This window comes from Sceloporus occidentalis, unplaced genomic scaffold (assembly GCF_023333645.1).
Source record: "Sceloporus occidentalis isolate IW3139 unplaced genomic scaffold, rSceOcc1.0.p SCAF_2, whole genome shotgun sequence".
Classification (NCBI taxonomy): domain Eukaryota; kingdom Metazoa; phylum Chordata; class Lepidosauria; order Squamata; family Phrynosomatidae; genus Sceloporus; species Sceloporus occidentalis.
Genome location: NW_028316982.1, coordinates 96,675,660 through 96,698,786, shown reverse-complemented (window position 1 = coordinate 96,698,786; position 23,127 = coordinate 96,675,660). Strand labels below are relative to the sequence as shown.

The following is a 23,127-nucleotide window of genomic DNA, read 5'->3' as shown; positions in this document are numbered from 1 at the left end:
TGACCCTTGGTCTCTCTCTGGAAGCCCCAAAGTTTTCCTCTCCCTCCTTCCCTCTCTCTCTCCCTCCTTCCTTCTTTCCTTCCTTCCCTTTCCCTCCCTCCCTCCCTCCCCACCCAGGACCCCTCTTTCTCCTCAGCAGCCAATAGCGGATAACCCAGAAAAAGAGCCAGCCGGTGGCAGCAAACGAAGCAGCGCCACCTTCTCCTCCTCGCTTTCCTTTTGGGGGGACTCTGGAGAAGAAGCCGGTGCCTCCCTCTCTGCCTGGCTCTCTCCCTCTCTCTCTCTCTCTCTCTGCCTGGGGTGTGTGTGTGCGTTTGTGTGGGATGTGAGCAAAGGGGTTGGAAGAAGGAGGCGCAGGGACATTTTGAGGGGCTGAGGAAGAGGAGGAGGAGGAGGAGGAACAGCGCTTGGGTTTTGGAAGGCATCCCCGCCGCTCTGGTGGTGCCCAAGAAGGCAGCCTTTGGAGGTAGGACTTCCTCAGATTGAAATAGAAAAGAATGATGATGATGATGATGATGATGATGATGATGATGATGATGATGATGATGATGATGATGAATAAATGCCTCCCCACTTGTCCGACGCGCCGCCTTTTGGCTTCTTCTTTGCCTTGGAGGGTTCCTTTCCAGGGATGGAAGTGACCCAGGGGAAGGAGGAGAGGGCTGGCTGGGGAGTCTCCCCCTTGGTGCCTTCCCTCGGCTGCCCCAGTGTCTTCCACTTCGCCTCCGCAACGAAAGGAGGGATGCACCTGAAGGTCATCTACTCGGACCCCCTTGGAGCACACCGCTCCGATCCTTTTGCAGGCGGAAAGCCAGCCTGGCCCTGTCGGTCCATGTTTGAGGGGAATGGAAAGGACGCAGCCCTGTGATCCTTTGGGGGATGCTAGGTTGCCTGCAGGCGTTGGGGAAGGAGAGGATCAGGGTCAGCAATCGATACGTTTCCCTAAACTCTTTCTAGTCCTCCGCTTCCTTGATACGGATCCTGCAACTCTGCTTTCCCAGGCTGCGCCCACGTTTTGGCAGCTGGAGGACACACAGCCAGCCCTCCTTATCCACTGGTTTTTTTATCCACGGATTCAAGCATCCACGGCTTGAAAATATTTATTAAAAGGTATACATTCCAAATTGATTTTGTCATTTGATATAAAGGACACACGATTTTGCTCTGCCCTTATATTTAATGGGACTTGAGCATCCATGGATTTTGTAGGATCCTGGAACCAAACCCCAGCGGATAACAAAGACCCACTTGTATTTCTAACCCGTTTCTCCAGAAGCAGAGTTCAAAGGTCCTTGAAGCATCCAAAAATAAACCCCACTACAGAGATGCGACTGAAAAGCAAGCCTCTGGTCTTACATGGCCAGTTTGCTTTGGAGTGGATCACCTGTTTATTTTGTCCTGTCACTGATGAATGGACTTGAATGAAGGTTAAATGCTGAAGAGTGAAGCTTCTGGGGCAAATGAGCCAGGTTTGCAGGGCAAGGATGGAGGAGAGAGGGAGAATGCTGCTCTGGCAGGGATGGGAGTCCTTATCCTGAAGCAAAGCTTTCCTGCTAAAACAAGTGTCTCTCTGTGTATATTATGTATATATGTGTGTGAGAGTCTTGGGGGAAGGGGAAGGGGAGACTTGTGCTGATTTGGTGTCCCTGAAGCCCCATCTCCAAAGCAAAAAGTTGCTCTGGGTGCAAAGAACTGGTGGCAGAGCAAGTTGTGGATTAATATCTGCTTATGGGAATCAGCCAGATAAATGAATCAGTTAGTATTCTGTCCTTGTAAGCCTTGGTGCGGTAGAGAAAGGGCTGCTGTTACATTTCATTTCCGATCTCCTTGGTGGGAGTGGGAGAATAATGCTGGCTGGATCAGCTGCCGCCTCACACACGTGTCGCCTCCTTTCTCTTTCTGAGATCTTGGGGCATGCTAGAGGCAGAAAGGGAGCATCTCTGGGCCCTTCAGCCCTCTGTGACCATGGTAAGCAGTGAAGGGGGGAAGCCTTTCTGGCTTCTTCTCCTTCTCCGCCTTGCATGGTCCTGTGGAGGTTTCCAGGGATGGAAGTGACAGGTTGGTTAGGAGGCAGCATGCACTCTTTTATTTTTAAAAGGACTATATAGCACCATTCGCAACCTGTTCACTCCTTCCCTGGAGCTCCTGGTAGTGAGCCGGCACTCACTGAAATATTTGCAGTTTGCACTGTTTACTTTCCTCGCTTGAAATGTGTATGCGTACATCTGTGTATGTGTGTGTCGAGATGATGTTGCTAGCTAGCGAAATGCATCACTGAGGCTCTTCTGTGAACAGCCAAGCTTTTCCTAGTGGATGGTTAGAGAGACAAACTGTACCAAGGAGGAGGGCAAAGCAAGATAGAGAGTGGTTCGGCACATAATTTATCAAGAAGCAAATTTGCTCTGAGATAGGAGATGACTCTTCAAAAATGGGTCAGGCGCTTAATTAGAAGAGCTGCTTTAAGTGAAGCAAAAGGTTACATACACATACTTATTTGTGCACAGGTTGCACTGATGGCCATAGGACTTGTTCTAAGCAAGTCCTATGGCCATCAGTGCAACCTGTGCACAAATATGTATGTGTATAGGCTCCTTTCTTGTTTTCTTGCTAGCTGCTAAGTGGGAGCGATATTTTGTTTTCCTTGGTAAGATGTTCATCTCACTCCTTACCTAGCAGTGTTGATTCTCTGAAGATGCCAGCCACAGATGCTAGCAAAACATCAGAAATAAATTCTTCCGGAGCATGGCCACATAGCCCAAAAAACCCACAAAAAAACTACAAATGAGTTTATTTTTCTTTTTAAACTACAGATAAGAATCCAGGAACTCAAAGGGGAAAGTTATAAGGTTTATAGGGGGAGGCTGTAAAAATGTAGTATGTTTATAGCATGCATGGGTTACCTTTGGTTGGAGGTTGGTGTCATAACTTCTTTTGTCCCCACTGAGTATGACAAATAATAAAGGATTATGGGAGCTGAAGTCCAGAATATCCCAAAGGTATCCCACTCCTTTATATTGGTTAATCAAAGAACTTTAGGAGAAGTAGGTTTGATCAAGTTCAGTGGCACTTAGTCTCAGGTAAGCAAGCGTAGGAGTTCAGTTTTGGTTGACTAATCCTTCAACCAAAATGGCTGTGATTAGTGAACAAGTGGTCCAGCATACAAGAATTATATACTTGTAGCTTCACCAACAGTTTGCAGTAACTTACAGAGAGCTTTCTTTAGTAGCAGCTAGGTAAAATGTATAAATTTTAACAGTGCACAGTTGGTGTTCATATTGTTGAGGTCTGTAAAGGCAGAGTATCCCTTATCTACAATTCTGAAACCCGAAATACTTCAGAACTATCCACATGGCTGTCTGAGAAGGTAAACCCTTCATTTTCTGATGATTCAATATCCACAAACTTTGTTTCATGCACAAAATTATTAAAATATTGTTATAAAATTACCTTCATGCTATATGTATCAGGTATACATGAAACATTAATGAATTTCATGTTTAAATGTGGGTCCCATCTCCAAGTTATATCCTTATGTATATACAAATATTCTAAAATTCGAAATCCAAAACACATCTGATCCCAGCATTTTGGATAATGGATACTCAACCTGTACTTTGTGAATTTAATATTACACGTGGACTGTAGTTTCGAGTGTTATTTGTTTTTCCTTTTGGAAGAAATCTATAGAAATCTGTTGTGAAATATTCCTCTCAATACAAAATGTCAAGAATAGACTTTCAGATAAGGTACATAAATGTGCAAGAACATGGATTAAGAGATTGTATTGCATATAGCAAATACAGAAACATGGCACTCTTGTAAGCAGATATCATCACTTGTATATTCTGTTTGTATTGGAAACCACACTTATGCCACCCTCTGGAAGACATGGTGACTTAACTTACAAGTTATTTGAATAAAGTATCCATCTTTGAAAATGCTTAAAATATTAAAATACCATCATGTCTGAAGTTTCTTTATCAAGAATCTTTGTACAGCACAAATTTCTCTCTCTCTCTTTTGCAAAAGGTTGAATCTTTTCCAAAATAGCTTATCTTATCTGTTTTATCTATTTTCAAATTGTACATATTCCTTAGTAAATATTCATGTATGTGTGTGTGTGTGTGTTTTAGCCCACATTCGACAGTGAACTGTTGCAAAGGAACAGAACAAATAATAAATGCACAATGATACTCATGAATTAGTTTGTGGCTCTTTGCATGAGACCTTTCTTATAGTGCATTTACTTTCTTTATTGAAAATGGCTCCTAGGAGAACTATGAATGGGTAATATAACAGTGCTAGAATAAATGCTGGTGGAGCTTGTCACTTGTTGCTTCGTCTCTAAATATTCCCCATGCCTTTTTGGGTCACAAGTAGTGGAAGATCTACGCTTCCCGCATAACTGCATTGCTCCAGTGCTTAGCTTGTGGAAGCCGTTTGACAACCCACTGAGGTAGGAGTCAGGGGTAGGGAATACCCTCTGCTCCAGATACTATTGAACTGCAACTCCTATCAGCACTAGCCAGTGTAGTTAAGAAGCCACACAAAACATTGGAGCAGTTTGATAAGCCAGTACTTACAGCAGGCATGGGCAGCTTCTCATGTTCTTGAACTTCTCGTGTTCCAGCAATATCTTAACAATTACTATACTGGATAGGGCATTGGGAGTTGTAGGCCAAAGGTATCAAGAGAGCCATAAGAACCTTGAACACTGACACATACGAAAATGGTGGGGTCCATTGGGTGAAGTGAGCTTTTGACTGGCTTTGCTCCTCCAGCATCAATTCCATGCCACAAGGAACTGTGGTAGGACATTAGCAACCTAGTGAAAGAGTCTTTGGTTGAGATATTTGTGGCCTGGGATCATTTGTTGATTCAGGTTCAGTAGCAAAGCAGCAGTTAGACCAATGGGAACTATGGGGAAAGTAGATTTTATTCCTCCCTGGCATCTCTTTTCTCCTGTATTGATTGTAAGCTGCCTTGGAACTTTTGAGTAGGCAGGTTATAAATCCTTCCCCCCAAATTCATATGTCTTGTAGGAGAATCCAGATCACCTTATATTATTGTTTACCATTCAGAAGTCTTTAATAAAAAAAATCTTGCTTGGAAGCCAGGGAAAGAAATTTCTCAGTGTTGTACTTAACCTCCTGGCATTGCAGTTTCATATATGATATAGTTATTGAGGTAAAACTGTTGGAGGAAGAAGTGTTGTTAAACTAACACCCCTGAACATAGAAAGAATCCTTCCTGTATGTCAGATATATTTACATAAAGAATACTTTAGTTAGTGATATAAGTAGTTTAATTTTCATATAAAGTTGTAGTAGTCTATGGTGCTTCACTGAAGTAGTGGCTGGTACATGCTACTGGAACGGCATACTTGCACAGCAACTTTCAGATGTGTGATGAAAGGCTGTAGTTCTCCAATCACATTCCCAAACAGCTCAGTTGTCATTAATATGACTTCTAGATTTCTCCACACAGGAGCAGTCAGTCTATGATATTGAATTAGTAAACCTGAATTAGTAAACTTGAACCAGTATGTAATTTGTATATTTGTCTTGCAGTTTTTAATGATCATTTGTATCTCTTAAAATGTGCTGATATTATTCTTCTTACTGGTGGTGAGCTGATGAGATTGAAAAATCTGTGGTGGACCTGGGAACTGCACAGTTGCTACTATCAAGCAATGTTAACAATTCCTGTAGCTAACCATGTGAATAATGCTTAAATCATTGGTAGAGAACACTTTTAGCCCAGGAACTAAATACCAATTTTGGAAGAGTTCTGGGGTCATATTCCAAGGCCAGGGATACAGTAAAGAGGGACAAAATAGGGCAAAAGGCCCTTAACTCTTTCCCTCCCTTTTCATGTTATTGGACACACAGAGTGCTTTCCTCTTGGCAGCACTCTCTGAAAATCACAACAGAGGATCATGGGAATTGTATCTTTCCAACAAGGGGAATTTCAGGGCCGAACTAGAGATACATTTCACACCACCACACCTTCAGATTGATTGCGAATTTGCAGTGGAAGAGAATTTATAAATTCGGTAGTTTACCAAATTTACCAATTTCTGCGATGACACGCGATTGCATTTGGATTGACTTACAATTGCATTCGATGTCATTCGATAATCTCATTCAAAATAACACAAAACCCCATGATTGCCCCCAGAATGCCCTTGGGTTAACCTTCCAATTTTCCTCTTGTGAAAAAGTCCTAAGCTGTAGTGCAACAGAGAGTAGTATATAGGCTTGCAGGCTCATGGAAGACTCGTCAAAATACTGCAGGCTAATAACCATTGTTTCAAAGACTGCTAACACACATCATTTGCTTATTTTGTTTTTTTATTTCTATTACAAATTTATATGTTACTTAACAGAATTTTATCAAATCAGTGTAGAAAAAATGATACACATACACATACAGTCAGCCCTCTGTATCCACAGATTCTTCATCCACGGATTCAATCATCCACGGCTTGAAAATATTCCCCCCAAATTCGAAAGAGCAAACCTTGATTTTGCCATTTTATATAAGAGACGCCATTTCACTATGTCATTGTATTTAATGGGACTTGAGCATCCACAGATTTTGGTATCCACTGAAGGTCCTGGAACCAAACTCCAGAAACTACCAAGGGCCCACTGTGTGTGTGTGTGTGTGTGTGTGTAATTTCAATAATGTAAAACATCAGTTTCATTATACAACTGATGTTGTATAAAAGAGTAACCAGCGATACATTTGATCAATGTAAACTGTAAAAGCCTGGTAGAGAAAACAAATTTGGAATTCATCTGAAGTTTACAATTGTTAAGGCATACCTGAATCCCAGGAGCAATGTATGGGGGAACAGAAAATTAAGGGGCTGTACAGTGCCAAGGGAACCTTGAAATGCTAGCCCTCTACTTTTAGTTTTGGTCCCATTGCCTTTTGAAGAAGGAACATACTACACTAGATATTTTGAAGAAAAGGAAATTGAGTGTAAAATGACCCAGGAGGGTACTCATTTTAGCGACCTCGGAAGGATACAAAGCTGAGTGGCTCCTAGATATTGAACTACATTATGGTTTGTGAGTGAGTGGCTGCAGTACAGGCATTTAACCACTGTGCCACCAGGGCTCCTAAGGAGGAAGGTGGTCAAATAAAACATAAAGGTAAAATTATTACGAGCCAGTGGGTATAGTGAGCATTGGACTATGACTCTGCTGTCCAGGGTTTGAATCCCTTCTCACCCTGGAAACTCACTGAGGTGCGTTACAGACCGCCCAAAACGGGCAGTCTCGCGCCTCTGCCGGTTGCTGTGTCCGGGAACCGCAGCAGCCAAACCGCGCGGTTCCCGGGTGCAGCAACAAAGAAGCGCCAAAATGACGCTTCTTCCTGGGCTCCGGAAGAGGCACCGCAAGGCGCGAGGCGCGCACTCGCAGCGCCACTTCTGGTGCACGACATCCGGACGCTGTGCGTCCGTGACGTCAAAATGGTGGCGCCCATCTGTATGTGGCGGCACCATTTTGACAATCGTTATGCGCGAGGGGCAAGGTGTCAGGAAGCGCCGCCCCTCGCGCATAACGACGGCGCCTCTATGGGCCTGTCTGTAATGTGCCTGAGTGACCTTTGGGGTAGCCATATTCTCTCAGCCTCAAAGAAAGTCAAAAGCAAAGCCCCTCTGAACAAATCCTGCCAACAAATCCCTGTGATAGTCTTAGCTTAGAGTCCTCGTAAGTCAGAAATGGTTTGAAGACATGCAACACCAAGAACAAAAGGATGTTAGGTATGAATCATGTTTCCCTTTCTTTAATTGGCTGATACAATTGTGTCTGGAGTGGGGTGGAGAGATAGAGATCTTTTACAAAGAAAAGGAAAAAAGAGTGCATTGCAGAATTAAAATTCTTTTGTGGAACTTTTAAACTCGTCAGATGATTCATTACTGAGTCACAATGTGCAAGAAAGTTTCTAATGACATTGTTGTGTCTCTGTTCACTGGCACCTTCAGAAATCTGACAGCAAAGTGTCAAGTTTTACATATTGTTTCCATTTCCGTGTCTCTAATCTCCATGACTATCATCTAGAAAAACCATCTGATCTAGAAACAGATGTCTTCCTCATATCTTCTGTGCATTGGCATTCACATATGTCAGGTGACAGACTCCAGACTAAAAGAGATTATTATTACCACCTGAAAATGATCCAAGTCTTGATCACAGATACATGCACACTGAGATGGTTGAGTTAAATAACCCTGTTTGTTCTGTCTCTATGATATAGATAATGATGCAGTGTCTTTTCCTGCCAGCTCAGAAAACATCTTCACATGCACTTATTTAAGAATGGGTAGGTGAAATGATGAAAAACCCATTCTTCTGTTATAGCTTGAATTGCAAATGCAGTCCAAAGATGAGAGTGCTTCAAAAGCACAAAATTTAATGGAATGAATAGGAAGCATCTATAAGGAGGGTTTGGTTTTTTAAGGGTATTTTCACCTACATCCATTTGATTGCCTGCCTTATTCAAATTTGAGGACACACATATACATTTAGTGAATGTATCCCAGGTAATTCTGCAGGATGAATCTGGGAACCACTGTACCAGCTGAACATTTTGTAAATAATAGGCACTTAATGTTATTTTGATTTAGTAATTAGTTAAATATTGTAAAAAAAATCTTCTATTTTACATTTGAAGAGTTCAGATGTAGCAGTGTTTTGAAAAACTACAGCAATACATCATTTTTCTGCATACTGCTTATATTAATACATTTTGAGATCACTTGCATTTCTCTGGCAACTAAAAATACATGCTTAAGGATAGAAAAATCTACTGATAATAAGTCAATATAAATGTAATTGAAGAAGCTTGACTCAGTTTATTTACTGACACTTCTAAAATTGAACATAAACATACTACACTAGATATCAAACCTAAATACAGGGAAATTATATTATGACAACATAAGTGTCATCTGCCTGACAAGGAAAAGTGAAATGCTTTACTGTTTTCATCATGAACAAGTGGGAAAAACAGTTTTATAAAAAAAGAAGGGAAAAAACCCTCCAAAAGACAAATACATTATTTTTTTTAAAAAAAGAGATTAAGTGCACCTTAGAGCCTAAAATGTTACAAGATAAGGTAGCATATACTTGCATTTGTAGACTTATTCTTTCTCTTGCCACATATGCATGCATCCTCCCACACAACCCTGGCACTCAGAATACATTGTGCCAAATGGGCAACCCTCATAGACTTTGGGGTGGGCATGTTCTCCAGACCCCTAAAATGAAAATAATAATAAAGTGTTATTTTTAAAATTTTGGCAAGCTTCCAGAAATACTGGTTTTGCTCCAAAATGATGTGCAGAGTCCCTTCAATCTCTGCCTCCTAGAAGAAGAAAAAAGTTGGGAGGAGAAATAAAAATATCCTATCCCAAAAGAAATACTGCTTGTTTATTTTGCATTCCTGATATGCATGTTTATGAAGATTTTCACACAACATCGCTGTATCGTTCCTTTAACGTCCCAAAGTGCAGTGGAATCGTCATAACAGATAGACGATTCCAAAAGATTTTCACATGAGGCTGTTAGTGTTCTTAAAACGTTGATATGTCAGAATTCAGCAATAAATGATTACAAAACAATTTCAAAACAGTTACATTCACACTGGACACAGTAATGTTTCAGCAACAATTTAAGGACACTAACAGCCTCATGTGAAAATCTTTTGAAATCGTCTGTTATGAAGATTCCACTACACTTTGGGACGTTAAAGGAACGATATAGCGATGTTGTGTGAAAATCTTCAATGTTGACACCTGTATAACAAGAAAGGTAATGGATTAGGATGTTACACTATACTGTTATACTGTTATTATTCTACTTTTACTGATATGACGGCTTCCTATGGAATCCTGGGATTTGCAGTTTAGGGAGGGACATTTAGTATTCTCAGCCAGAGATCTCCTAGGCTATACTACAGACTCCAGAATGCCACAGGAACCAGCCATAGTAGTAAAAATGGAGTAATAGTGCTATAACTGTAGATTGATATTGACTGAGGGAATGACATCTGTCCTAACCAGCATAGCCAATGCTGAAAGATGGTGGGAGTTCTAGGAGGCATCTGCACTATAGTATTAATGTAGTTGGATACCACTTTAAGTGCCATGGCTCCATCCTTGGGATTTGTAATTTTGGGAGGCACCAACATTCTTTGGCAAAGAAGGCTAATGACCTTGTAAAACTACAAATCCCATGATTCATAGGATGGAGCTAGAGCATTTCAAGTGGTATCAAACTACATTATTTCATAGAATCATAAGAGTTGGAAGAGACTACAAGGACCATCCAGTCCAACCCCCTGCCATGCAGGAAATCCAAATTTGTACAATATGAATGTACCCCAAGTCTAACAACACCCGGAGGGCCACAGATTTCTCACCCTTGCTTTAGATTAGCATTCTGGATGACATACAGCAAAATAAAAGCAGTTCACTCAAAGTGCGGATGTGATGGATAAATGTATTATTTCTTACATTTAAAAGTCTCTTCTTTAGGAGACACACATATAAATCCCAGATTGTCTCCTATACAGTGACTAGCTGAAGGCAGATCTTCATCTTTGTCTGCTTGTTGTTGTTTTAAAGCATGGATATTGTACCATGTATATTCAGACAATGAAGCATAGAGATACACTTCAGGAAGCCATGATTAGCCTTGGTTTCCTGCTGGTTGTACATTTGGTTGGAAATTCAGATTTACTTAAACATAATGGGTGAAATAGCCTTGCCAGGAAAATTACCAGCTAGTGTAATTTTTCTATGGGTGTCTTGATTTTAAAAGAGCTCTTATGCAGCTCTTGTTGTCGACATATCCTGTGCATAAAATGATGCCACTACTGCTGATTTTGTTATTACAAACAGGGGAAAAAAATAAAGTATGTGGGTAAATAAGCTTTCAGCAGTTTTGTTAGCTTCAAATGGTGTGCATCAAATTTTCCTGAAAGTGGATATGTTGAGAAGAATATTTGGCTGTCACTCCCATCAACAACATTTGGAAGGCCACCAATTGCCCATCCCTGTAACAGTTGCACAGATGTCTACCATCTTTAAACATACCTAAAGTCACATGGATTGTAGGGCTTATATATAAAGGAACTGGAATGTAATTTTCCTTTTCCTTACTTCAGATGAGGAGTTGTCCCATATCCTTGCTTTTAAATCTAGGCTTTAGGATTGTGCAAGTGCACTATACTTGAGGTTTTCCTGAATCTAGTTCTTAAGACTTGGATACTGCTTCACTCCTTTTGGGTAATGTCTTTGGCTCAAGGTTCAGAAATAGAAAAGATGCTAGCATACCTCAGTTAGCAAAGACTCTGACAAAGAAGCTCATTTTTTCAAAGTCTTTTAAAGGGTGTCATGCCTTCCCCTGCCCCCCTTTACTTGTCTTCTAATTAGCTGGAGGGCTGGGGATATACACATATACATTTTGCAGCATTGGTATTAAGAGGATGGTGATGACAGATTTTTAGTGTTGGGTTGCAGCAGAGCATGTAATGCAATACCGTTTGACCTGTGAATGAATGGAATACTACTCTAGGGAGCTTATCACATGAACTTTAAAAGCGTTTTAAACCTCCCGCCTGGAGCCAGGACACGAAATGGAGGTGGGGATTATCACATGCTAAATCACTACCTAACTGCCACCCGCCATCATCCTGGGTCCCAGCCATGCTCTGCCCACACTTTTTAGAAAACTTCTGAGTCCTAAAAAGTGCTGACGAAGTGTGGCTGAAATAGTTGATTAAACTATTTCAGCTAACTCAAACAACCCATAAAGTTGTTTGAGTTAGCCGAAATAGTTTAATCAATGAATAGTTAACAGACAACTTTTTAAAAGAGTGGGATTTTATTTTATATCTAATTTAGTTTTCTTTTGGGAGTTAATTTAAAAGTTCTTTTGAGCCATTGTTAAGAAAGTAGGAAGTCAGTTTTAAGTATATTTTGTAGGTGTATTACTGTACTTTAAAGTTTAGTCTGATAGACGTACAGTCACTCCTCATTTTGGCAGTCCCTCACACATTCGCAGGGGGCAAATGGAAGGGGCAAAATGGGGTATGTACCCACAATGTAAGCTCACGGGTGCCCCCTGGCACGTGCCACCATTCAAGCCAATGGGGTTTGAATATTGGCAATTTTCCGTTTATTTGGGGGAGCCCCGTGAAAACAGAGAGACAACTGTAGTTAGTTTTTTAGGTGTGTATGTAATTATGTATTATGATCTATGTGTTCTATGTATTTTGTTTTGTTTATGTGTTATTATATACTCAATAAAAATAAAAAGAAACAATATTCTAAAATGTTTTGCGTTGACTTCTTTTGAGAAATACTGTATGTATGCTTATTGTATCAGATGCAAACTGTACATGGGTATATAACATGTGAAAAGGCTTTCTCTGTGACTCTGCCTAGGTTTTATAATTCCTTTTCTAGTGAGTTCTGTTTCATGCATTCTTTGATGGCAACTGTGCGGGGCTTTTCTTTTTCTTCTCTTTTTTGACAAGTATTTCACCTGATGAAATGTGAAGTTTTTAAAGCTCTTTGATGTATCAACTACTTTTGTATTTATTAGAATTTCTGTGGGGCATTCTCCCTCCCCCCTCATATTTAGTATTTTATCTTTTTTACATTGCAAGATGCCTTGAATATTTTAAATAAAAATGCATGATATTATAGTCAGGAATATGATTTTCATTGCTGTCCACTTTGTCTACATGATGACAGCGGAAACAGAACATTTGCATACTATATGTACTCATGTATAAATCTTCAAATTTTAGTTATAAATTGACCTAAAAAAGCCTAGGTCAACTTGTTCATGGGTCAGTGTAAGTACTGTACTTCAACTCTTATCCAAAATGGAATTGTCCCCTTCTCTGAGTAGAGTGGCAAAAGGCAAGACCTTAGTCCATCCTGGGAGCAACTAAAAGAAGTACTGACCCCCTCTACTCTTTCTGCTGCGGCACCACTTCTGTCATTTTTGAATGCCAGGGTGGGAAAATGGCAGTGGTGGCAGCTCTTTCGGGCTTCCCCTCAAAGGAGCTCTGAGAGCAATTGGGCTTTGAAAAATTTGAATAAGACATTTCTGCATATTTGTCAACTTTTCTAGCTTAAAATTAGGCAAAGTTAAAGTTAAAGGCTATAATCACTCCTAATGTAGTCACCATTTTCCTTGCTTTGTCCTTTCATCCTTTTTGACATGTGTTTTCTTAGCACCAGCCCCGCATGACTGGTTACCTCCCCCACACCTTGCACAGCCATGATTTGATGTAGTTCCTTCCTCATCCATCCAGACTTTAGGGTGATCACAAACAGTTATGCCTGCTGAACTTTGTACATTCTTTGGCATCATTTTTCCTTCATTCATTCTTTACACGTCTCTAACCTTTACCCTTGACTTATCCATGGGTCATATCAAAACCCATAGTTTTGGCTTCAAAACCTGCCCTCAACTTATACATGAGGACAACTTATAGTCAAGTATATATGGCATGTTTATTCATATTTTGGACAGCTTTTCTACTTCTGTACATTATGATAGTTGATGTAATCTTAAAGTTTTTGCTGTAATTCCACCTTGACTCTTTCTAGAATTTAATGCTGTACTACTGCCTCTCAGGAAAGAATAATCAAAAGTGCCATTCTCCCCGTTGCTCTGGACTAATGAGGAATAAAATCTAATTCTCTGTTGTGGAATATTGATTTTTGCTTCTTTAGTGTTGCTTTCATTACACTGTCATTCACTATGCTGTGTTTGCTGCTAATGCATCAGAAAGCAATAAAAGATATAATGGGAAAGCAGTGGGTTATCCACTCAAAAGCTACTGTACAAATCCTTGGCCCTAACTCCCTGGGTAGTTTGATTTAAATTGAGGATATTCAAATCATGATTAAATAAAAACAAAACAAAAAGGCAATTTTAAATCATTGATTTCAATAAAAATTCCCATTGTTATTAGAGGGAGAGGGTCCAGCAAACTCAAGATTGGTAACTGCAGTGGAAGTACAAGATCTGGACTCTATCACTAAGCATAAATCCAGCAAGGAGGTACACCCAGCAACAAACAGTGGGACGTTCCTAGCCAGAGGGATTCCCTTTTATGAGTTTCTCATTATCAGTGGTGGTGGGTGGGCTATGAAGAGAGATAGCCAAGCTGAAAAACAGTTAAAGGGCTGTGTTTGTACTGTAATCCTTAAAGTTTTTTCCAACTTATGGGGACCCTAAAGCATCCCTATCAAGACAAGTCACTTCTGTATGGGAACTGTCCAGTGTACTGAAGGATTTAATAATGACAATTCTTACCTCTTCATCCTTACATTGTCCCTGCCAATCACTCCTCTGCTAGAGCTGTCACTCTGAAAGAGTTCCTCTTATCAGGACTGGAAAAATAGCAGGCTTTCCAGAGGCTTGAAAGTAAGAACAGTTTTAATAAACAGCTTATGATGGAGCACAGAGTGAAAACTGCTACCTAGAAGTAAGGAGGAAAGCCAAGCATTTGCTTAAAATAGTTCTTTCGATCTTGGTCAGTGCAGATAAATGTGTTAGCTATATTCCTACTTTAGCTAATATAGGTCAATATTTTGAAAGCAGCCTTGCTGCTTCACTTGCATATATATGTGCTTATTTTGTATGCTTAATATAAAGTTGTTTTGCTTATAATTCTTTTTAACGAAAGCATTAAACATTAATTGGACACATTTCCAGAAGATTAAGACAAAGAGAAACTGGCATTTTGTCAGCAGAAAGGTTGGGAAAGAATTCAGATCAGGGATATGCGGCATAGTGACAGAAATTAAGCACAGTTTCAAGAAGTCAAATATCTTGTTAGGTCTGGCTGGTAATCAATAAGCACTTTCAGAAATGGTGCTATAGACTGTTCTCTTTCAAAAAAATCTGTCTTAAAAATAAATTACTCTCACAGAGTGGAAATTAATTTTATGGTGACTGTTCAAGGTACACAAAGTAGAAGTTGAATTTGCCTTTTTAACTTTCTCATTACCTGCATTGGGGGCTTGCTTGGGGGACTAGCCCTTAGAGAGCATCCATGGCTGACCATAGATTATAGCAGCTGCCACCACAATTGATCTGTACAGAGGTTACATTTGATAAGTGTTTACATCTGAAGTGCTAAATCAGGTAACTAGAGATTTCTGGTGCAGTTTAATTTTTTGTTTTTTAAAAAAGAACAGAGCTGTCAGCAAATAGTGCTAACTAATTTTTCCTGACTTCTGTTCTTGTGATGAATTATGTTTAATTTCAGCTGCATTAATATTCTTACCCTTGGATATATTAATGATTTTTCTATTCCACACAGTCCTGCTTCCTTTCTTGGACTATAGTGCAGAAATGTTATTATGTAGAGAAGGTAGAAACTTTAATGTCTTACACATTTGCTTCTTGTTCAGTTTCTGATGATTATAGACTCATTAGTGGTGGTTGAGTTGTATGCAGAAGCATTAAGAAATCATGATGATTAAGCAGGTCCAGTCATTTGTAGAATCTGCCATTCCCTTGTCACTCAAGGCTATTTTATCCAGCATACTTGGGGCTGGCTATTTCATAATAGGCATTCAACAGGTAATAAAAAGCCACTGATCTATAAAGCTCCATGTGGCTCAAGACCAGGAGGTCTGACAGACTGTTGTCTCCCTGTATGAACTTCCGGGGGCTCTAGAATCATAGAATCATAGAGTTGGAAGAGACCGCACGGGCCATCCAGTCCAACTCCCTGCCATGCAGGAAATCCAAATCAAAGCATCCCCGACAGATGGCCATCTAGCCTCTACTTAAAGACCTCCAAGGAAGGAGACTCCACTACACTCTGAGGGAGTGTGTTCTAAGATCTTCAAAGGAGGTCCTTGTTTTGGCTCAACCACTTTTCAAAGCTACTTTGTTGCGAACATAAGAGAGAGCTTTTTTGGTGGCTGCTCCCAGGTTTTGGAACTCCATCCTTAGGGAGACTAGGATAGCTCCATCCTTTCTGTTTTCCTTCTGCATGTGAATTGTTTTCTGTTCTGACAGGATAGTAACCGAATTGCAAGTATTTTAAACTGCATGCTGTTTAAATGCATGTGCTGCTTCGGTGATGTTTATCCTTCATTTTAGATGGTTTTAATTTTATGGATAGTTTAATTGCACTTTAACAATTTTTACATGTTTTTATTTATGTCTTTGTAAATGTTTTCACTGTATTTGCTTTAATTTTTGTGAACTGATTTAAGTCTCAGTACTGGAGAAAAGGCAGGATGATGATGATGATGAAATAGTAAGGAAAGGGAAAAGATTAGGAAATACTGAGACCTACAAATTAAGATTGAGCACTTCTGGGAAAAGGAAATCCACTGTTGTTCAAGTGGTGATAGGTGCTCTGGAAACAATTCCAAATAGACTGAGAAAATATCTAAATGCAATCTCCATACATAGGATCACAGTGGCAAGAATTACACAAAGAAATTACACTGCTTGGAATAGGCTACATTATCTGGTAATAATTCACTGTTTCCTGGATTTTTAGATCCAAAGCTCCAGTCAGTAATATTTGGCAGACTTTGAAACTGAGATAATAACACCTGCCTATTGGAACATATGCTTGCAAACCTGTGTATAGTTTAATTCACATCTTTCTTTTAAAAAGTGTATTGTGAAGACAGGTGTATGCTGAAAACATATACAGTAAAAGATATGATATTTTGTTTCATATTATGAGGATGATCTCTTGACAGTTGTAGGATGCTGCTGATTCTTTTACTTTTAATATTTATGTTGAGGTTGTGACTCCCCCGGATGTAAATCTTAGCTTAATTCATTTTGAAAGTTCATTCCCAGTTTTATCTGCAGTGAGTGAGATTACAAAAGATTATTTCCCATGTTTTGTGGCTGTGCTGCAAGAGTTTCATTTGAACAAACTCAATTTATACAAAAAAACAACATGTGTTTGGGCAGTGAGGCACAGTTAAAATTGTTCCATTACCCATTATTGTTGTTCACATGCATTTTGAATGCATATAATTAAGGGTTTTTTCTTGGGGGGTGGGCTGCCAAAATCAACTTAACCTGGGATAATCAATGTTGGGATTTTTCTTCAAGTTTTTCTAACCGATTCAGATTCTCGGTTGTGTGAATAACTGATGTGAATAGACCTGGGATAAACCGGAATAATACTCTGCATGCCTTGTATGTGCTTCAAATACATTTGCATCATCGACTCCATCTTTGAGTGCTGACATGTGTGAGCAATCGAACTATCAGAGATGTGCATAGATACAGTTCCATAGCTTGAACAACAAATCCAAAATGCATGAGCTTATTCACATGGTTGCACTAAAAACAACATGTAAATGATGCCTGGAAAATATAATGTATTTTCTCTTTTTAAAGTTAAGCACACATATAATGAACTGAAAAGAATGGGAAGATTGCTTCCAGAGACACAGACTTACTTCATCAGAACAGTTTTCTACAACAGTAGAATTCCAATAAGGGTACTGTCCCTGCAACTATCAAATGTGGTTGTTTTAGTAGCCTGAACTATGGAAACCATTCCAGATTCTATTATTCATTCCTGACCTGTCCATTCTGCTCTCTAGCAAAACTTATTGTACTAGAACAAAGTAGTTTTGCTTATTCCTTACTGTATAATAGATTAAATACATGTTCCTAGAACCTCAGTTTTTGGAGGTAGGCAGGTAGACATCTGAAAGACATGCCGAGCAATCATTGTTCAGGCATAGCTTTAAATGGGTCAGCCTTGATGAAAAGCTGTTGCAGAGTGGAGCAATCTGCAATGATTTTCCTTGTTTCCTGTGTGCTGTTCAGCATGTTGAATCTGATCTATAAAAATGCAATCTCACATAGGCCAATTCTGTAGTTGGTCCCATGAAGGACCATAGGGTTTACTGCTGGAAGATTTTTGCATTCTCTTTCCCCCTTCTTTGACAGATAGGGATTTCTTGAATGCAAACTCTTCTCTCTCTCTCATTCAGACTAACCATGTGATTTAGGTTACTCCCCTTTTGGGACTAACAGACACACCCTCTCAAAGATTTTCATGAACTGTTGGTCCTCCATCTTCCTTTGCCTTCAACACCCTTTGTAAAGATTGCGAGATAAATCTTTCTTTTTTTATTTGAACTATCCAAAAGCAACATTAGGATGTAGCCTTTATGTATACATAGATTAAAGCCATTAGTAAACTTTTTTTTAAAAAAAACTACAACTTACTTCTGTTTTTGGAGTCAGTCTCAGTTCTTAGGGAAACAAAGGCGGGTTACAGACCACCATTAAAGTACGCGCGGAGCGCATACTAGGGTTAGGAAGGGGCGGTGCTTCCACACACCCCTAACCCTAGTATGCGCTCCGCACGCACAAAATAGCGGCGGCCGTTCCACACGGCCGCCGCCATGATGGCATCACAAACGCGCCGCCTCCAAACGAGGCGGCGCGGATGTGACACCATCGCTCCACGTGAGGGTGCTTAATGCACTCTTTGCACGGAACAGGAAGGAGCTCCGTTTCGGAGCTCCTTCCTGGTTTGCGTCGCTGGGCGCAGCCTTCAGATGGCTGCACCCAGCAATGCAAGGGAGAAAGGGGCCAAGCGGTCCCTTTCTCCTCCTCCCCGCTGCCGCGGGGTGTCCTTGAGGCTTGAAGCCCCAAGGACACCCCTTTCCATGCTGCGGGGAAGGGGCCTTTTGCCGCTTTCCCGCAGCCTGGAAAGCAGTGGATCGGGGCCTCAGCGGCTGCTGTTCTGGCCACTGAGGCCCCGATACACCGGGGAAAGGCGCGCCTACAGGCCACCCCAAAGGGGCAGTCTGTAACGCGCCATAGAGCCCATACAGAGAGGCCAAAATAAAGCTGCTTCAGGTCAATTTGGAAGTATGCTGTTTAAATGATGCATGCATCCTAAGAGACCAAAAGCCACACCAAAGCTTTGGTGCAGCTTCTGGCCTCTTAAGATCCATGTGTAATTTAAACAGCATATCTCCAAAGAGACCCGAAGCAGCTTTATTTTGGCCTGTCTTATGGGCCCATAGTTAGACAAAGGCACATTTCTGCTACTCTTCTGATTTAAAACTAGATCCTAACAGGCTTGGCTTTGACATTTTTGACATTTCAATATTTTTGTTTCCTTATTAATGGCTGAAGCCCTAGAAAATTTAAATTACCCTACACTTACTGATATGCAGCTGGGTTGTGTAGGGTTGCAGTAACTGACATATATCATATAATGGAGATAACCTCTAGTACTTTATCTTGTCTTTGAAAGGTTGGTGTTATTAATAGAGGCTTTTGTAGTTGCTTTTTCTCTCTAAGAACTATCTTATGTAAGGAGGGAAGTGAGGTTCATTTGAAATGGGGAAGAAAATGTATACCTAAAACTGCATGAATTTTTCTCTATTTCTGAGATTAAGCTGCAGTCCAAAATACTGTGAGACTTGCATTTTTGTGTTGATCTATTTTAACGGGGGAGGGGATAGTGAGATTTATTTTAATATATTTTATGGCTTTTTATTGTAATGCCATCTCAATCTCATCGGACAGGTGGGATAAAAATAAGATTATTTTTATTATTATTATTGAGGAATAAAAAAAAATCTAAGATTTGCAGTCTTCCTTACTTAACATAAAATCTCAGCTTGTGTTTAGATCTGCCACAGTGGAAATGAAGACATACTGAATTGTTATGGGATCATATAAGTCTTACAAGCTTTAGAAGCTATAATAGCATTTCTGGGTATCCTTGATGTCATCATTCAATATCCATGGAACATAGAAATGAAATAATATTTGGCATAAGAACTATGCAAGTTAATGAAATAAACATGGATATTAATTATGCAGTCATGCACGGAAGATTTGTGCTACAAATTTGAGAAAGAAAGAATATAGGAAAGGCAGACTGGAGTTAAAAATACTCTGTTTCTGTCCCCAGAGTTATTGCAATGGAAATCATGCATAGCAAGACTGCTTTAGAGATGCTGACATGATCTTCATTTGGATAGATTTGTATGCCATTTAAGCATTTTCCCATGAGAGAGGGAGAAGAGTTTGGTAGTTTGTTTTTATCATTAATGCTTACTGAATGTCAGTTACCTATGTATATTCTACAATTTAGCAATACAATTAAAGGTTAATAATATGTTAGACTCTTTTGTTTTCATATTATTACTATTAAGGAACATGTTATCTACTCTAGTTTGTTTGTACCTTAAAATGCATGACACATCCCTGCCATCTTGTTCAGTAAAGAAAATATCAGGATAGTGTTACAGGTTTAATGCAGGGAAGCTAGTTAAGATTCAATGTTTATTCCTGCAGAGGGTTGCAAAGAAAAGTTGACAATGCAGATAGAGATATTTGCACACTAAAGTGGTTAAATGTTAAAACTGTTGACATTAGTGATTGACATTCTGTTGGTAAGGGTCCATTCTTTTCATTCTCAGCTTTGGCCAGCTCAGACTTGTAGATACCTAGTTACCTGTTCACCTGTGGTAACAGTCTCCCTGATGAAGTTAAAGTGCTTTATTAAACTAGGCAAAAATTGTCTTTTTATATGTTGTTAAGTAGCAGAGGTAGGAGCATGCTAGAAAAAGGTGTGAGGCTAACATTATATTAGAGCTTTATTGATGCTGAGCTGGCTCTCCCACTTCTTTTATGTCAAAATTGTTTTGTGTTCTTCCATGTTACATAGAAGCGTCTTATGTTTAGAAGAAGGCCTGAGTAAAGCCACGCAGAGCAGAGAAGGAGGTGCCTCCTTTGGTTCCACCCCCAGAGCCCCGCTGCCCTGCACCTGGTAACACCCCAGTCTGGAATGCCACTGCTTCTGAGCAGGCAGACTATCCTTTTCTTTTTTATCATCTGAGAAGCTTGTGTGCTTCCTTTGCTGTTATTTACAAAATTCTCAGAGTTCGCACAATTATTTTTACACTATCATAGTCCCTTTACAGGAATCCAACTCTTGTCTCCCAAACAGATTTTGTTTTTACTCTTAGCAATGTAAAGCCATAAGAGGATCACTCTACCATAAAATGTGCAGTTGGATCTTCTTTTCTGTGGGCTTGCCATCCACAGATTGGAGCATCTACAGATAACCTGCCCCATTCTCCTCAATGTGGCATGTGCACACCCCACAGTATGGATCATGCACACATCATGCCCCATTGGGGAGGATGGGACTTGAGCTCCCATGGAGCTGAGGCTGAAAACTGGGTGCTCTGCTCACTTGGAATGGAAATGACCTCCTCCAAGCAGTGCTCCTCCCCTTCTTCTTTCTTCTCTGGCAGATTGGAGAGTGATGGCAATGCAGCTCGGCTACCTGGAGGAAAGACCCTGCAACCCTTCTCCTCTCTTCCCCTGTCTCCAGTCTCCAGTGCAGTGGCACTACAAAGTGCCCATGGGAGAGATCGAGGGGTTTAAAATCTGTTGCAGGCTTCTTGATACAAAGGGAGAGATTGAGGGATTTAAAGTCCGTTGCAGGCTTCCTGGTGAAAAGATCCAGGAGTTTGGTGCATACTTCCTGGTGGATAGGAAGAGAAACAGGGGTTTAAAACCTCATGTAGGATTTGTGGTGGAAAGGGAGGGATTGAGGGGTTTAACATGCGGTGCAAGATTTTTTGCTGGGAAGGGAGAGAGTGAGGGGTTTAAAATCTGATGAGACTTTCTGGTGGCAGTCACTTCCATCAGCCACAGGGATGATGAAGTGGCCCTTTACTCTCTTCCTTCCTACCGCCCTGATGCTGCAGCCTTCACCACTACCCTGGAATCACTCTTCTTGGCCTATTTGCAGTTGATCACAAGCAAAGTTTTTAAAAATAATTTTTATTTTCTATCCACAATTGCCCTAATTCACAGACACTGAACCCTCCGGATACTGAGGTTCCATTGCAGTTCTTATTTTAGTAAACTTTGCATTTACTAAAAGCACATGCATCACATCAAGTATAAACATTGTGTTGAGTTGGGTACTGTATTTATTGAAATTTAAAAAATCTTCCAATTTGAACAATGTTATTTCTTTATAAAATGTTAAAGTATGGATATACATAATTGGGTGAATGAAAATATGCACATAATAAAATATAAGATGTTTATTCAAATACTGTGTCAAGTATGGGGTGACATGTGCATGTAGATGTAAAGGAGGGCCCAGGAGGGAAAACTCTGAAAACCACTGAAGTAAATCATTAGTTATAACAATGTTTATATTTAATAATGTTACATTTATATATTATGCTAATAGAGAAGAATATTATATTTCTAACAGTATAATTTGTACTTACCACTATCTGCAAAAATTTATTTTGGAAATCCTAAATTTTTGGCTCAGAGAACCTAACTGTGATACTGGGGTAAAGTTTCATTGGTGCTGAACTAACATTTAGTCCAGTACAGCTGAAGTAGTTCAAGTAATTCATTCTTGGGACAATGGGGGAAGAAAAGTGGGGAGGAAATCTGCAGTGTTTCATTTCTACAGGTTTTTCATGTTCATTGCCCATTGTTCAGATGTAATGGGAAAACCATGCTTTAAAAGCCACATTCTCCTGCCTTCTACAGTAGATCCATTGCCCAGCCACCAGAAAATTAAGAGGTAGGCTCAAGTGATGGGTTTAAACTAGGGCCACTAAATCATGATGTTTTGCAGCGAGATCTGCCTAGTGCAGAACTCAGTCCTAACTTTCTCACTGACTAGAAATGTGTGAACACTGGATCCTATACCATCCCATCAGGCTATGGACTAGAATTGCCTGGCCAGTTTTTAGACCAGGAAATTTTTTCTGGGCTGCATCTGCACTGCAGAAATAATCAGATTTAATACTACTTTAACTGCCATGGCTCAATGCTATGGAATCCTGGGAACTAGGTTTTTTTTTTAGACCTTTAGCCTTCTCTGTCAGAGAGCACTGGTGCCAGATGAACTATAATTCCCAGAAATCCATAATATTGAGCTCTGGCAGCTAAAGTGGTGTCAGATTGGATTATTTCTGCCCTAGAAATAATGCAGCCCTAGAAAATTCCCCCTCATCCCATTCACATATTTATGTATGTTCATATTTTAACATTTTATAAGGAAATAACA

At 40.1% G+C, this 23,127-nt stretch overlaps 1 protein-coding gene across 3 annotated transcripts in view; it reads left to right on the top strand.

The window, feature by feature from the left end:
- The first annotated feature begins 281 nt into the window (after window positions 1-281).
- Window positions 282-23,127, top strand: part of LOC149318735 (protocadherin-15-like) — a 952,040-nt gene continuing 929,194 nt past the window's right edge. For all 3 annotated transcript variants that reach the window (XM_089510367.1, XM_089510370.1, XM_089510366.1), the window contains exon 1: window positions 282-466. The gene's annotated coding sequence lies outside the window, so the exon portion shown is untranslated. The remainder of the gene's footprint in view (window positions 467-23,127) is intronic.